Source organism: Myxocyprinus asiaticus, chromosome 29 (assembly GCF_019703515.2).
Source record: "Myxocyprinus asiaticus isolate MX2 ecotype Aquarium Trade chromosome 29, UBuf_Myxa_2, whole genome shotgun sequence".
NCBI classification, from domain to species: domain Eukaryota; kingdom Metazoa; phylum Chordata; class Actinopteri; order Cypriniformes; family Catostomidae; genus Myxocyprinus; species Myxocyprinus asiaticus.
The window spans coordinates 2,533,598-2,550,855 of NC_059372.1; the positions used below are offsets into that span (position 1 = coordinate 2,533,598).

The 17,258-nt window shown below is 43.8% G+C and overlaps 1 long non-coding RNA gene and 2 pseudogenes across 1 annotated transcript in view; 2 read left to right on the forward strand and 1 right to left on the reverse strand.

Annotated features, from left to right (window-relative positions):
- LOC127419889 (uncharacterized) overlaps positions 1–9,333 on the reverse strand; it is a 172,910-nt gene extending 163,577 nt beyond the window's left edge. The window contains exon 1 of the long non-coding RNA XR_007893744.1: positions 9,228–9,333. This is a non-coding gene — a long non-coding RNA (uncharacterized LOC127419889). The remainder of the gene's footprint in view (positions 1–9,227) is intronic.
- Positions 1–17,258, forward strand: part of LOC127419870 (zinc finger protein ZFP2-like) — an 80,861-nt pseudogene that overhangs the window by 38,023 nt on the left and 25,580 nt on the right.
- Positions 1–17,258, forward strand: part of LOC127419885 (zinc finger protein 721-like) — a 169,500-nt pseudogene that overhangs the window by 30,117 nt on the left and 122,125 nt on the right.

The following is a 17,258-nucleotide window of genomic DNA, read 5'->3' on the forward strand; positions in this document are numbered from 1 at the left end:
ATGTAAAGGTAAACTAAGATGTGCGAGATGTGGTGGTCAGCATGAGTATGGAAAGTGTGAAAAGGATGCCAAAGTGAAATGCTGTAACAATGGAGGAGATCACAGTGCAGCTTATGGAGGGTGTATTGTGCAAAAAGAAACTAAAGAAGTTCAAAGAGGAAAGATAATGAGTAAAACCTCATGCAGAAGCTCTAAAACAAGTCAAGGAGAAGGGAAATACTTACAGGAATGACAACAGAAGAGGCCAAAATTATACAGGCCAAAAGGATGACATATCATCAGGTTGTCAGGAGGTAATCCATGAACTGGTCCCTACGGTGACTGAACGTAATCACAAGTGTAAAGTTGATGAGGATATATTAGCAATGAAGAAAGTGAAGTTTGTGGCCTTCATTTGTCACATCATTAATGTTACCTCACAATTTAAAAAGAAAAGTGATAGAATAAAAGTCATTGTAGAGGCAGCAGGTAGGTTTCTTGACAGGAGAGAAATTAAAGCAGATCAGATACTTGCATTGTTAACAGTAACTGAAGGTGGAGAAAATGCACATGCTGAGGGTTGAGATTCTGATCATGGTTCTGCACATACTTCAATGGAACGCGAGAAGCCTTATAGCTAATGGTCAAGAATTTTAAAAGTATATTTACGATTTGGAAGTAGATCCAGAAGTTGTATGTGTACAAGAAACATGGTTAAAACCTCAGCTTGATTTTAGAATTCCAGGATATAGTGCAATAAGACATGGTAGAGGTAACAATCAAAGTTAAAATAGCCTTGCAAAACACCGGGTATTCAGCCCCAGGACAAGATCAATTAAGTTATGCCATGTTTAGACAGATGTCTGTGGAATCTTTGAAGATTATACAGAGACTCTTTAATAATATGTGGAGGGAAGGAGTTATACCGAATATGTGGAAAGAGGCGATAATATTACCATTCAGCAAACCAGGGAAAGATCCTGCTAATCCGGGAAATTACAGGCCCATAGCTTTGACCTCACACTTATGTAAATGAATGGAAAAAATAATAGTAAGTAGATTAACATATGTTCTGGAACAAAGAGGATTGTTATGCAAGTATCAGTTTAGATTTAGAAAAGGAAGATCCACAACTGACGCTCTTGTTTGAGTAAGTAAAGAAGTGGAAAAGGCTATGAAAATGAAAGAGTTAACGGTGTGGTTGTTTCAAGGATCACAATACTTGATGACCCCTCTCCAAACATATCGCTTATGGTTGTGACCATAAAGCTCTATTTTGGTCTCGTCACTCCAAATTACAGTGTGCCAGAAGCTGTGAGGCATGTCAAGGTGTTGTCGGGCATATTGTAACCAGGCTTTTTTGTGGCATTGGCTTCTTACTGGCAACTCAACCATGCAGCTCATATTTGTACAAGTATCAAGGAGCACAATACGTGCTCCTTGAAACACCCACACCGTCTTTTTCCAGAGCAGCCTGTGTTTCTCCTGAGGTTACCTGTGGGTTTTTCTTTGTATCCTGAACAATTCTTCTGGCAGTTGTGGCTGAAATCTTTCTTGGTCTACCTAACCTTGGCTTTGTATCAAGAGATCCCCGAATTTTCCACTTCTTAATAAGTGATTGAACAGTACTGACTGGCATTTTAAAGGCTTTGGATATCTTTTTATATCCTTTTCCATCCTTATAAAGTTCCAGTACCTTGTTACACAGGTCTTTTGACAGTTCTTTTCTGCTCCCCATGGCTCAGTATCTAGCCTGCTCAGTGCATTCACGTGAGAGCTAACAAACTCTTTGACTATTTATACACAGACACTAATTGCAATTTAAAAAGCCAAAGGTGTAGGAAATTAACCTTTAATTGCCATTTAAACCTGTGTGTCACCTTGTGTGTCTGTAACAAGGCCAAACATTCAAGGGTATGTAAACTTTTGATCTGGGCCATTTGGGTGATTTCTGTTACCATTATGATTTAAAAAGGAGCCAAACAACTATGTGATAATAAATGGCTTCATATGATCACTATCCTTAAATAAAAGACGTTTTATTGCATGATCCGTCATATTTTCAAAATCAATGCCAAAATTTCACAATTTCTGCCAGGGTATGCAAACTTTTGAGCACAACTGTATACAGAGCTATTATGAGATCAGCAATTGATTATGGATGCATAGTCTATGGAGCAGCAGCTAAGACAATACTACTAAATATAGACAGATTACAGTATAGAGCTCTACAGCTCTGTATTGGAGCCATACAGTCAACCCCCATTAATGCTGTTCTAATAGAAGCAGGTGAAATACCATTGGAAAAATTATCACTTACATGCTGGATTGGGTTAAAAGGATGTGGAGAGGAAAACCCCACAGAAATAACAATTCAGAACTGCTGGGAATATGACAAATTTAAGAGAAGTGGATTTGGATGGACATGGAAAGGGAGAGCTAGGGAATATGGCTTGGAGTCTATAGAGTTCACTAGGACTTCCCCATTTAGTAATATTCCACCATGGCTTTATCTAGCAACAGAAGTAGATATTAATATATTAGACAAGAAAAGAAATTGGAAATGAATGAAGTGGGTAACAAAGAAAGTTTATATGTAAGAAATAAATATTTCAACTACTTTAAAATTTACACAGATGGGTCAAAGAATAAGCAAGGGGGGTGTGGGAATCGGTGTTTACATTCCTGAATTTAAAATATCCATAGCTAAAAGACTCTCCGATTATCAGTGTACACAGCAGAATTAGTGGCAGTCATACTTGGGTTACAATGGGTTGAAGAGGTTAAACCGGACAGGGTGGTAATATGCTCTGATTCAATTGATGTTTTGGGAAGCATCCAATCGAGGAAAAGTGATAGAGAATATCTTATCATAGAACTATTTCAAAATTTGTTTAGGATCCATAGAGATGTTATTGATGTGCAGTTTTGTTGGATGCCAGCTCATGAGGGCCTGAAAGGAAATGAGGGTGCTGACTTGCTTGCAAAAAAAGCCTTACAAAAGGAAACTGCAATATCAGTAACATTAGGAAAAGGAGAAGGAAAAGCCCTGATTAAGAATAAAGGTATGGAGCATTGGCAGGAAAAGTGGGATGAAGATCTGAAAGGAAGGAGATATTATAAAATTCAAATATTAGTTAAAATAAAGATCTATAAAGAAAAGAACAGAAGAGAGGAAATAATAATAACAAGACTCAGACTAGATCACTCAGGATTAAATAGTACGTTGGCTGTTCTAGGGAAAAGAAATAGTAATACGTGTGCTAACTGGAGATAAAGAAAATGTAGAACATGTCATTATGCATTGTTCCATATGTGAATCTGACAGAAGAAACTTGCATGACAAAGTAAGAGAAACAGGACAGGCGTGGGATCTAAAAGGGGTATTGGGAACAGAAGAGGAGGAAGAAGGGGTAAGAGAGATCAGGAGGGCACTTTTTACCTTTTTAAAATGCACTAGATTGAATAATAGAATATTAGCTAAGTGACATGGTGTTACACATTCTTGTACAGTAGGTGGCGGTATGCACCTTTAAAACTCGTTTACGATCCACCAAAAAAAACGAAGAGAAGAAGTAGTAGTCCAGTAGGAGACGGAAAAGCGCCATTAAACACAAGAAGAAGAAGAAGAATTTGTCTGTAAGTGTTTGAATGTGTTTAACTTAATTTGTGAGTTTATGTTTGTGTTTTTCTCACTTTGGCGTTGTAATGATCGTAATAGAAGATTATTATCGTCGTTTGTGGCGGTTTTGTGACTCTTTAAAATATTCAGTTTCAGGAGAAACAAACAAAAAAACTTAAGAGCCTCTTCAGGGGGAATTTGTTTTCTGAAATAGTTTTACTTTCCCTCGCAATAAATTTACCATGATTTTACTACAGTAACCATATTTTATCCGTGATATTCGTAGTGAAACTATAATACTACAGGAAAACGAATACTGTGGTTTAAAAAACATAATTTTGTGATTATTATGGATTTACTACAATAACTATAGTTTAACTATGATTACTGTGGTAGTTTAACCATTGTATTTGTAATAAAACTAAAGTAATCACAAGATTAACCATGGATAATCTATATTAAAACATGGTTTTGGTCCCAAAGAAACTAAAACAAACATGGCCCACCTCAGTCATGTTTACTACAATATTACTATAATAAAACCATGTTTCAGACCAAAAAACAAAAACATTACACTGTCATGGTAACTACTATAGTAAAGCCGTGATTTTTCTATTGTATGTTTTTATTTTACTATAGATTTATCATGGTTAATCTTGTGATTACTATGGTTTTACTTCAAATACCATGATTAAACTACTACAGTAACCACAGTTAAACTATGGTATTTGTGGTCAAACCATAATAACACAAAATTAACCACAGTTTTCATTTTCCTGTGTTATTACTATGGTGTCACTTTGAATATCGTGGTTAAAATATGGATATTGTAGTAAAATCATGGTAAATTTATTGTGAGGGAACACAAAACTTGATCAATGTCAGGCCAGAGAGAGGGTGAAAAATGTTTTAATGCAGAAAACTTTAACTTTATCAGTGGACCTGACGGAAGATAATAAAACTATATAAAAAAGAGCATTTCATGAATGCTTTAACATAATTAAAAAATTTATTTTAAAATTATGCCATTTTAAAACAGAGTTCCAATGTACTAAAATATAGAGTTTGCCAGTAATCTAGTTTCCATCCACTTCTCGTGCTGTTTTTTTTATTGACAAAGTGAAAATTTGTAAAAAAAAAAAAAAAAAAAAAGAATTTAAAAAAATCGAAATTTGCCTCCTCCTGACTGTTTTCATTCACATGGCCTTTTATCGATAAAAATGGTGTGATGATGCCATCATGCTTAAACACTTTTTCATATAAGTTTTGGTTTATCGCAAAAGAAATCTGCTCTTAAACCGTTTCCATACAGAAATGTGTGTATATCGCTAACTGTGTACCTTTCGGATGTCTACCGCGATTAAATTAATTGCAAAGAGTGGCCATTAATTTGTTCTTCTTGCACTTGTCGATGACAGGTGCATGATACGAGTTGTTTGTGTTGGCACTCCTGGAAGTGTCATGACGCAGATGTGTTTGCAGTATCAGATCTGTGCAGGTATGCCGTTAAGACCAATCCATAACAGTGTGTGTAATGCTTCACGTACAATAAATTGGCTTTCAAGGATGTATACCTTGTCGTCATGATTAACACAGGCTAACGATTGGGGTCAGTTCTGTCATGTGACACTATATTTTTGTATTAATGCCTATGTTCTTGGCAAAAAAATGTTTCCAAACCAATTTTTCACGGCATTTGAAGTATCGACATAGAGTTTATGCACTAGAGTTAAATGGAAAAATATTATTTTGACACGTGTGAAATTTTAGCGAAAATTTGCGTTTCCATCAGCTATATTGGTAAACTTTTTGATGCGCTACACTCTTTGTCGCAAAAAAAACTTTGGATGGAAATGTAGTTAATGGCATCAACCAAACAACCATTTTTGATATATAATGAAAAAAAGCTTATTTTGGCAATTGTTACAATGCCTTTAATAAATTCAAATATGAAATTGAACTTTTGAAACAATCTGTATTTACATTAGTGCTACACATGAGTACTAGAAAATAGTCTAGAAAAAAACAGCTCCTAAAGTCACCAAAATGTAACAATAAAACCCAAAATTAGTTTTCACATTTGCATCCACACTCCAGTTCAGTAGGAGATGGAAAAGCCCCATTAAACACAAGAAGATGAAAGAAGAACTAATTTCGGTACGTTTTCAATGTGTTTAACATAATTTGTGGGATTTTTATTTGTTTTATGTGTATTTTTAATTACCTTAAAATAGTCTTATTATGGTAAAAATGGTAAATGGTCTGCACTTATGTAGCGCATTTTTTTAACCTTAGTGGTTCCAAAGCGCTTTACACTGCGACTCATTCACCCATTCTCACACACACACACACACACATCAATGATGGCAGAGCTGCCATGCCATTGGGAGCAACTTGGGGTTCAGTGTCTTGCCCAAGGACACTTTGGCATGTGGAGTCATGTGGGCCAGGAATCGAACCACTAACCCTGCAATTAGTGGCCAACCCACCCAACCTGAGCCACAGCCGCCCTGGCTGTATGTGGCAGTTTTGTGATGGATGCTTTAAAATATTCAGTTTCAGAATCAGCTTTATTGCCAAGTATGCTTACACATACAAGGAATTTGTCTTGGTGACAGGAGCTTCCAGTGTACAACAATACAAAAACAGCAGCAAGACATAGATAATAATAAAAAATTATTATACACATACGTACAGACATACATACACATACGTAGTGCAAATCTAATACAAATCTGTTATGTACAGTGCAAAATTCAAATCTGTTATGCATAGTGCAAATGTTTTTTTTTGGTTTTTGTTTTTTTCAGAGGAATGAAATGGCAGAAGAGGTTGGATGTGTTGGATAAATATAAGAAAGACTAAACTGTGTATTGCACATAGTTATTGCTCAATGGGGCAGTTTTAACTGTTCATGAGATGGATAGCCTGAGGGAAAAAAACTGTTCCTGTGTCTGACGGTTCTGGTGCTCAGAGCTCTGAAGCGTCGGTCAGAGGGCAACAGTTCAAAAAGGTAATGGGCAGGGTGAGTGGGGTCCAGAGTGATTTTTCCAGCCTTTTTCCTCATTCTGGAAGTGTATAGTTCTTGAAGGGGGGGCAGGGGGCAACCAATAATCCTCTCAGCAGTCCGAATTTGCCTTTGTAGTCTTCTGATGTCTGATTTCGTAGCTGAACCAAACCAGACAGTTATTGAAGTGCAGAGGACAGACTCAATGACCGCTCAATGTTTTCAGGAGAAACAAACAGAAATGTGAGAATATCATGTTTAATTTCTGATAAATGAGCTTGTTAAATTCATCGGCTGTTTGAAAATTAGTTAAATGAAGGCCAGTTTATGTTAAAAAACTCTGTTATTTTATTTAAATATGTTAAATAAAGCCTGTTATAATATCTGATCACAATGTAACACAATTTTTGTTCCTGGGTAGTAAGTGTTATTTCCTAATTGCTTATGCCTCAGAAGTATAGGAAATGGCTATTATTCCCTGCAAACTTTGCTTTTGTGACCATGACAGTAATTCTTTGAAATGTACCTATTTCCAATGAGAAAACGAGTGAATTTATGTCTTTTCACAAAGTCAGAAAAAAACAACATATGAATCCAAATTAACGTATCTATACTAAAGTAATACATAAATGACTACAAAAGATTTAGAAGGGAGTAGTTTTTCGAGATTTACGATTATACTGTAAATCACTTTCACGAATCAGCCCCCAAATGTACTCATCATACTTCATACTGCACCGAGTGAGCCAGGGGAAGAGAAGAGTACTTGTTACCATTATGGAGCAGCACGGCTTTGAGGCTCCTGGATGAGCTGTCAATGAAGAGGCGCCACTCATTCTGGTTACAGGCAATTCCGATTGCCTCGAACAGACTGGTCACATTGTGGCAGAAGCAGAGCCCATCTTGACGGGTGAAGAAGCTGGAAAAAGGTTGGGACTCTTCCTCTGATCTGCGACTTGCACACTTTCATCCAACAAGTTCCACTGCTTGAGCCTAGATGTCAAAAGCTTGGCATTGGACTTGGTGAGACCAAGATCTCTAATCAAGTCGTTGAGGTCTTTTTGGTTGGGGTAGTATGGGTTTCTCTCCTCAGCTCCACCTCTGAAAATGTCATCTGGATCTACAATGTCTTCCTCGCTCTCTGACTTGCTGCTCTCTTCTAAAGATGGCTGCTCTCTCTCCGGAGGAGTGGGTACGGGGAGTATGGCACCGGGGCGATGGATGATGGAAGGTCCGGATACGTGAGAGCAGGTGCATTCTTGCCAGACTGACATTTGAAAGGGTCCACAGTGCAGAAGTAGCATTTGCTTGAGTGGTCAGTGGGTTCCTGCAAAATTCTTGGGATAGCGAACTTCATGGCTCTCTTTTCCCCTTTGTACCATCCTACATAAATACATTTATATCACTCATAACTAATGTGTAAGAGATTCTCGCAACATTTTTCATATATCTTTTTCCAATAACATTGAAAATTGTAAAACATTCTAAAATTAAAAACTTTTACAGTTTTAAAAATTTTTATAACATAAAATTCTGAGCAACAATTGTCCATCTTACCTTGCAGAGTTTTTTTTTGCAGTGCTCGCAGGTGAAATGAGGTGCCCAGGGTTTATCTTTGGCAGGCATGCCGAAATATGCCTTGTAGGCCTCACACATCTTAGCAGATGCTTCCACGGAGTACTTTTTTGCTCCTATCTTGAGCAGACATAGCAAAATGCATCTGCTGGATGCTTGCAGCCTCTTGATGCCATCTCAGAAAAATGCAGATATGTAACCACTTAGGCAGCTGTAACTAAACTGAACTGGTGGGCTTAAGGCCCCTGTGTTTATACTACTATTTATATTACTGGAAAGTTCTAGAAATTACTCCAAGTTTACTCAGCACTGAATCTATCTGGAATGTTCTGGAAAATAGGTAAATTTCAAAATATCACTGTCCTGGTCACAAAAGCAAAGTTTGTGGGGAATAATAGCCATTTTCTATACTTTTGAGGGTGCCTGCTGTCAGGAAAATGAAACCAAACTCCAAGCACACATTTATATTTATAGGCTACCATATCAGAAACAAAGTTATTTAACAGAGCTTTTTATAATCCTATAATAATCTTTTTGAGTTTAATGAATGTCAGTCCATTAAAATGATGATGTTTTTGTGTTCAGATGTTCATCATGAGAGAACAGGTGGATGTGATCTGCAGTAATTCAGTACGAACTGATCTGTCCATGCTGGATATTAATGATTTCATCACAGAAATCTCTCCTCTGAAGAAAGAGGTGACGTCACTGCAGACAAAGCTGATGGAGAGAGATGACGGGTTACAGGTTAAAAATTCATTTCATCCTTAAAGTTGAGATTGTAAGATTTCAAATGATGTGATATGATGAACGGTAAAGATGTGATTGTGTTGTTTTTCAGCAGCTGGAAAAGGTTTCCTGTCAATCTTCAGTGTGTGTGACTGATGTGACCTCCACAGAATATCAGGATTCTGTGTGGAGTGGCAGAGATCAGTCCACACCACAGCGGCTGCTGGACAAACTTTCTGAACAGAGATCCAGAGACACAGAGGACTCACAGCTCACTTTACTCTGTACTACTGATGGGAATCAGGGTGATCAAACCTCCACAGAGTCTCTGACTTCTGTCTGTAACGCTGGAGAACAGCAGATGCTGCAGACACCAATGAAGATTGAATTGAAGCAGGAGGAGATAAAAGAAGAAAACACAGTGGAGGAACAACAGAGTAATGAAGAAGATGATGATGATCAAACCTCCACAGAGTCTCTGGCTTCTGTCTGTAATGCTGGAGAACACCAGATGCTGCAGATACCAGTGAAGATCGAAGTGAAGCAGGAGGAGATAAAAGAAGAAAACACAGTAGAGGAACAACAGAGTAATGAAGATGATGATGATCAAACCTCCACAGAGTATCTGGCTTCTGTCTGTAATGCTGGAGAACAGCAAATGCTGCAGATACCAGTGAAGATGTGTTCAGTGAAGCTGCTGGACTGCAGGAACCTGATGAAGAGGAGAGGAGAAATCAAAGTAGAGGAACAACAGGGTAATGAAGATGATGATGGTGATCAAACCTCCACAGAGTCTCTGACTTCTGTCTGTAACGCTGGAGAACAGCAGATGCTGCAGACACCAGTGAAGATCGAAGTGAAGCAGGAGGAGATAAAAGAAGAAAACACAGCAGAGGAACAACAGGGAGATGAAGATGATTATATTTCTTCAGGTATGTTTCTTCCTTTGATGTACATTTTCATGTCAATCGACTGTCATTTTACAAGTCATTTTATCACTCAAAACACTTCCCTGCTGTTTTTATTTTTAAGTGCTAAGATTAAAAAAGTGCATGTACTACAGTGTATTTTGCACTGCTTTTTTACCAGTGGCGCTGCACGTTTTTGGATCTACGGTGTAGCAGAGGAGGGAAAAGAAACAGTGATGATGTGCGCTTGACCTCCAACTTAAGAAAAAGAAAGCTGCAAATAATGAATAAAGCACACTTTATTATTCTAATTCGTCATCCTGTGTGGGTTGGATTTTACAATGGACATCAAGTGGCGACCCACCATGGTAAAGAACATAACCTGTATTTAAAGGGTCATGAAACACTAACGTCATGGTTACTTGTGTAATCTCCATTCCCTGATGGAGGGAACGAAACGTTGTGTCGATGTAGTGACACTGGGGGTCACCCTTGGGAGCCCGAGACACCTCTGGTTTTTGATAAAAGGCCAATGAAAATTGGAGAGTGGTATTTGTATGCCACGCCCCCAGACATGCGGGTATAAAAGGAGCTGGCGTGCAACCACTCATTCAGGTTTTATGGTGAGGACCCGAGACAAGGTCTGGCCATTTCAGCGGGTAGTTCAGCGTTGTGGCAGGAGGGACACAACGTCTCTTTCCCTCCATCGGGGAATGGAGGTTACACAAGTAACCATGACATTCCCTATCTGTCACTCACTCGACGTTGTGTCGATGTAGTGACACTAGGGGTCCCTATACAAAACGCAGCAACTGGCTGAACTGTGTTACGTGAACTGGTGGTGTGTTATGGGCAGACAACTGTGTGCCTCGTAGCCAGCGCACCAGGCCGACACGTAACCTCCCCCAACATAGTTATGAGTGTCAACTACCCAAAAGATAGAGACAGGCTCGCCCAGTCGTGGCCTCTTCTCCCCTTCTATTTTTTCCACTACCTAAAAAAGGGGGAATATCCAACTGGGCCGACCAGGTCTTGTTGGGGGGTGTCCCTCCCTAGGGGAGGACACTGCGGAGACCACATCTCGCCCAGGGGGGGGGTTATTTAAATGGAAAATATTTCACGTGGTCTTGCCGAACTATGTCGGAAGTATGTTATGTGGAGAAGTCTCATGGTAGATCCTACCCAACGGGGGAGGAGTTACTACAAACATGGAGACTGTGGCAGAGGGGGCTCTGCCCAAGCAAGACGCAGTTTGCCAACAGGGAAACGAATTAGTGGAAGATATACATCGCATGGAGTTACCTACAGGGAACCGCCACATGCAGAGCATCTACCCCAGGACTGGGCTCTTAGCACGTGTACTGGGCCGGCAGTGAGTCTCTCCGAAAAACTCGACTGCCACAGGGCTCGGAGGAAGTCAACCAGGGAACATAGTTTGTGAACACTACTGGGAGTTAATGGCGCACATCTTCAGCTCAGAGGAGGTGAAAGGCGCTATGTGCGATACACCCAGCCGGCTATCCCAGGCTTATCTGCTTGTATTGTGTGCCACTACCCGGGACGAAACCGGTTCCACCTGGAGGTTGTAGAACCTCGCAAAGGTGTTGGGTGTTGCCCAGCTTGCTGCTCTGAAAATGTCTGTTAGAGAGGCACCCCTGGCCAGGGCCCAGGAGGCTGCTACACCCCTGGTAGAATGGGCTCTTAGCCCTACCGGTGACAGCACGTCATGGGCGTGATATGCCATAGCTATGACATCAATGAGCCAGTGGGCGAGCCTCTGCTTGGAGATAGCACTTCCTTTCCGCTGTGCTCCAAAGCAGACAAAGAGCTGCTCAGAGATCCTAAAGCTCTGCTTGCGATCCAAATAGATGCGTAAAGCACGCACCGGACACAGCAACGACAGGGCTGGGTCTGCCTCCTCCTGGGGCAGCGCTCGCAGGTTTACCACCTGGTCCCTAAAAGGAGTCTTAGGAACCTTGGGCACATAGCCCGGTCGGGGTCTCAAGATCACGTGAGAGTAGCCCGGACCGAACTCCAGGCACGTTTCGCTGACAGAGAATGCTTGCAGGTCTCCTACCCTCTCGATGGAGGTGAGCGCAGTCAGGAGGGCAGTCTTCAAAGAGAGTGCCTTAAGTTCAGCTGACTGCAAAGGCTCAAAGGGGGCTCTCTGTAGACCCTGAAGAACTACAGAGAGGTCCCATGAGGGAACGAGGCGCGGTCTGGAGGGGTTCAGGCTCCTGGCGCCTCTCAGGAACCTGATGATCAGGTCGTGCTTCCCTAAGGACTTACCGTCTACTGTGTCATGGTGTGCTGCTGTAGCGGCTATGTACACCTTCAAGGTGGAAGGGGAGAGCCGCCCTTCCAATCTCTCCTGCAGGAAGGAAAGCACCGATCCGACTGCGCATCTCTGGTGGTCTTCCCATCGGGAAGAATACCACTTAGCGAACAGACGCCACTTAAAGGCATAAAGCCCTAGCCTGAGTGATCGTGTCTACCCCCCGCGTCCCGCCCAGGGGCCAGACACGGAGATTCCAGAGGTCTGGTCGCGGGTGCCAGATGGTTCCCTGTCCCTGAGAAAGAAGGTCCTTCCTCAGGGGAATTCGCCGTGGGGGGGCTGTCGCGAGAAGCGTGAGTAAAGTAGGCTCACTGGGGGAAATGCATATTTGCGCAGGCCAGGGGGCCAGCTGTTTGCCAGCGCATCTATACCGAGAGGTGCCTCGGTCAGGGCGTACCAGAGCGGGCAGTGGGAGGATTCTTGGGAGACAAACAGGTCTACCTGTGCCTGTCCGAATCGACTCCAGATCAGCAGGACCACCTGAGGGTGGAGTCTCCACTCTCTCCTTAGGGTATTTTGCCGTGACCGCGCGTCCGCTGCAGTGTTGCGGTCGCCCGGGATGTGAGTGGCTCGCAGCGAATTGAGGTGCTGCTGACTCCAGAGGAGGAGATGGCGGGCAATTTGTGACATACAACAAGAGCACAGACCAGCTTGGCGGTTGACATATGCTGCCGTGTTGTATGTCCGAACTAACACATGCTTGTCCTGGATCAACGGCCGGAACCTCCGCAGGCCGAGCAGAATTTCCAGCAACTCGAGGCAGTTGATGGGCCAATGCAGCCGCGGGCCCGTCCACAAGGCGGCGACTGCGTGCCCATTGCAAACGACGCCCCAGCCTGTCTTGGAGGCATCTGTCGTGACCACGACGCATCTGGAGACCTGCTCTAGGGGAACGCCTGCCCGTAGAAACATGAGGTCTGTCCAAGGGCTGAAGAGGCGGTGACAGACCGGTGTGATGACCACGCAATGTGTCCCGCAGCGCTATGTCCATCTCGGGACTCGAGTCTGAAGCCAGTGCTGAAGTGTTCTCATATGCATCAACCCGAGCAGGGTGGCCACCGCTGAGGATGCCATATGCCCCAGGAGCTGTAAAAGTAGGGGCTGTAAAACTCGCGGCGGGGTGGAGCTCCAGGTGCCTCCCCATGTCGTGGCCGTGCTGAGTCTAGGGACACCGAAGCACTTACCTGGCTCCTTGTGACCACCCCCGGAACAGCCTGGGACAGGGGAGGAAGAGGCCTGTCCTCGCAACCCATGGGGACTGTTACATCGGGGGCAGATCTGTGCCACAGCTGGGCGTGCAGGGGCGGGGAGACCGCTGCTGGAGCGCCAATCCTGGAAGGATAAAAAGGTGGACAGTGGTCATGATGATGGCCGTGCACACCGGGTATGTGACCCAGGGAACGAGGAAACCGCTCTTTTGCTGAACTGTTGGGTACCGCAGCCACTTGGGCATGTGTCAAAATCAAATAAAAAGGCATCAAAAGATTCTCCATCCGGCCCTCCACCGGGGGATGGAGTGGTCTTCTTACCAGCTCCAAAGCAGTGGGTTTCGTTGACCCTGGGTCGCCCGTCTCAGGGGCGCTTTGAAGCCTTTCATGGGTTCTTGCCGGCTGGCCATGAGACGGGTGGCGTCTGCTACCTGCGGTGGGCTTCACGCCGGGGCCGGCCGAAGGGGCGGGCTGCGGCGAAGCCGGTGCAGTCACCGCAGGGGGACGCCCTTGGCGACGAGCAGACGGGGTGCGGGATCTTGAGCCGCGCCGGGGCAGGATATGCCGGATAGCCTCTGTCTGCTGCTTCACCGTCGAGAACTGCTGGGCAAAGTCCTCGACGGTGTCGCCGAATAGGCCAGCCTGGGAGATAGGGGCAGCAAGGAACCGTGTCTTGTTGGCCTCACCCATCTCGACCAGGTTGAGCCAAAGGTGGCTCTCCTGGACCACTAATGTGGACATCGCCCGCCCGAGAGACCGTGCCGTGATCTTCATCGCCCGGAGAGCGAGGTTGGTCACGGGGCGCAGTTTCTGCATCAGATCTGGGGCAGAACTACCCTCGTGCAGTTCTTTCAGCGCCTTGGCTTGGTGGACCTGCAGGAGAGCCATGGCGTGCAGGGCAGAGGTGGGTTGTCCAGCAGCACTGTAGGCTTTGGTCGTCAGTGACGACGTGAACCTACAGGCCTTGGACGGGAGCTTTGGGCATCCGTGCCGTGGGCGGCGGCGCTCTGCAGGCATAGGTGCACCGCGAGCGCCTTGTCCACTGGGGGAATCGCCGTATAGCCCCTGGCCGCCCCGCCATCGAGGGTAGTGAGGGCGGGGGAACTGAGAAATTGGGACCGGGCAGTAAACAGTGCCTCCCACGATTTTGTCAGCTCCTCGTGCACTTCCGGGAAGAAAGGCACTGGAACGGGGCATGGCTGCTTTACATCATTTCCGAATCAGCCTGTGACTGGGCAATCATTCCCGAAGGGGGGAGCCCAGCTGAGGCTTCTGCGTCCGACTGGACAAGCCCGCTCTCCGATGCTGCGCTTGAGTGCTCATCAGCTTCACGGGCTCCAAACAAGAGGTCGAACTCGCCATGAGACGAACCGGCGGACTCATCCGGAAGCCCGATCGGGGCAGACGAGCGTGCTGGGGAATGGGAGATCCGCGAGGGGAAATCCGGCGGAGGTGGTCCCATTGGGGTCCTCAAATTGCCCCCAGTGCTAGCCGCGCTCGCCTCATACCCATAGGTAGAAGGACCGAGGCGGGGAGCCGCTGGGGTGGCTTGCTTCCTTACGAAAGCAAGCCGTGACCGCAACGTTGCCATGGCCATGTTCTCGCAGTGAGTACATGAACCATCCACGAATGCTGTCTCCATGTGGGTCGCGCCCAGACACGAAAGACAGCGATCTTGACCGTCTGAAGTTGAGAGGTAACGACCGCAACCAGGAATAACACACAAACGGAAAGGCATCTTTAAAAAGATGCGTCTTTAAAAAGACGTTCCATGCGTGCCGCTCTTTTAGAGAAACATACTCTTTTAGGAAAATATACTCTCTTTTTTTTTCTGCCGAAGTGCCCAGGGGCGTTCTCTGCAGTGCACCAGTGCAGAGGAGGGAGAAGCCGCTGAAATGTGCCATCAGATCCAGTAGAGGTGAATGAACAGTCAGCTCAGTAAACATCGACCGTTTGGCTCCGAAGAGAAAATCTGAATGAGTGTTTTCACGCCAGCTTCTTTTATACCTGTATGTCCGGGGGAGTGGCATGCAAATACCACTCGCCAGTTTTCATTGGCCTTTTATCAAAGACCAGAGGTGTCTCGGGCTCCCAAGAGTGACCCTTAGTGTCACTACATCGACACAATGTCGAGTGAGTGACAGATAGGGAAACTGCATTTACTGAAATGTTAACAGATATGTACAATGATGAGCCAAAACATCATGACCACTCACAGTTGAAGTAAATAATGTTAATCATCTCCTAACAAGGCCACATTTCAAGGTTTGAGTAGATTAGATGGTAAGCGAGCAATCAGTTCTCGTCAACATGTTGAAAGCAGGAGAAATAGGCAGGAGTAAAAACCTGAGTGACTTTGACAAGGGCCAAATTGTTATGGCCAGATGACTGGGTCAAAATATCTTTGAAATGGCTTGTGGGGTGCTCCTGGTCCGCAGTGGTGAGTACCTACCAACAGTGGTCCGAGGAGGGACAAACCACAAACGGCGACAGGGTGTTGGGTGCCCAAGGATCATCGATGCATAAGGGCAACGAAGACTATCCCATCTATCCAACACAAGGTCTACTGTGGAAACAGTCACAGAAAATTTGAATGATGGTTACGGGAGGAATGTGTCAGTGTATCGCACTCTGCTGCGTATGGGGCTACGTAGCCGCAGGCTGGTCAGAGTGCCCATGATGACCCCGTCCACCGTCGAAAGCGCAATGGGCACGCAAGCATTGGAAGTAGACCTTGAAGCAGAGGAAGAAGGTTGTCTGGTCCGATGAGTCCCGTTTTATTTTACATAATGTGGATGGCCTTGTCCATAGGTGAGACTGTGGATGACTCATTATTTCTGTGGTTAGATTGATATAGATATAAAGTAAATAAATAAACTTCAGTATTTCTTATAAAAAAAATAAACTAAAAACCTAAGCACATTTAACCACAACTTTTACAGTATAAAAATGATGTCTTATATCGTATATTCACTCTAATAATTTTAATATTAATCTATACTAGTTACCACTTAGTGTTACTCCAGTTTAGTAAGAATGATTATTAGGGTTGCCACGGTGTACGGTGTTACCTGTTTTACTCGGTACAAGGGAAAACACTGGTGTGAAATTTTATACCGGTGGAAACATTATGAATGAAACTTCCAATATCAATACAATAGCCTAACGAATAGAATAGACTTAAAAAAGAATAGATGCCTAATGAAGAGTTTGCGGCCCATGATAAATGAACCTAAGTAACACATTGAAAGCCAGAGGTTCTTTACCAACATATCAAATTACACAGGCATCAAAGTATGCACATTGACAGAAGATGTTTAATTGCAGGTTCCGAATATAATGTGCATGGTGGGTAACTGTAAGACATCTCGGATCCAGAGTGACACAAGAAATGCTGTTATACACACAGACACGCTTGAAACACTTTATTATATTTTTAAGAACAGATGACAGAAAAGCCGTCTATATGCATGATGCGCTGTTTGTTTGTTATGTTTACCTTTATGCATTTGGCAGATGCTTTTATCCAAAGCGACTTAAAGTGCACTTATTACAGGGACAATCCCCCTGGAGCAACCTGGAGTTAAGTGCCTTGTTCAGGCTGTGAGGATTGAACCAACAACTTTCTGATTACCAGTTATGTGCTTTAGCCCACTACGCCACCACCACTCCCTATCTCAGTCTTGTGGAACACGTGTATGTAAATGAATATTGTCATCTATGAGAATTCTGCAAATTACCTTAGACCATCTCAGCTCAGGAGGTGCTTCAAGTTCAGTTCGCTTTCTTTCCACAGAGCAGTTCATTGTGAGCACAACTCTGCAGCCTATAAATCTGTGATTAAATCATAAAGTAATACAAAAACACATTCACCTCGAATCATGATTTATATTTC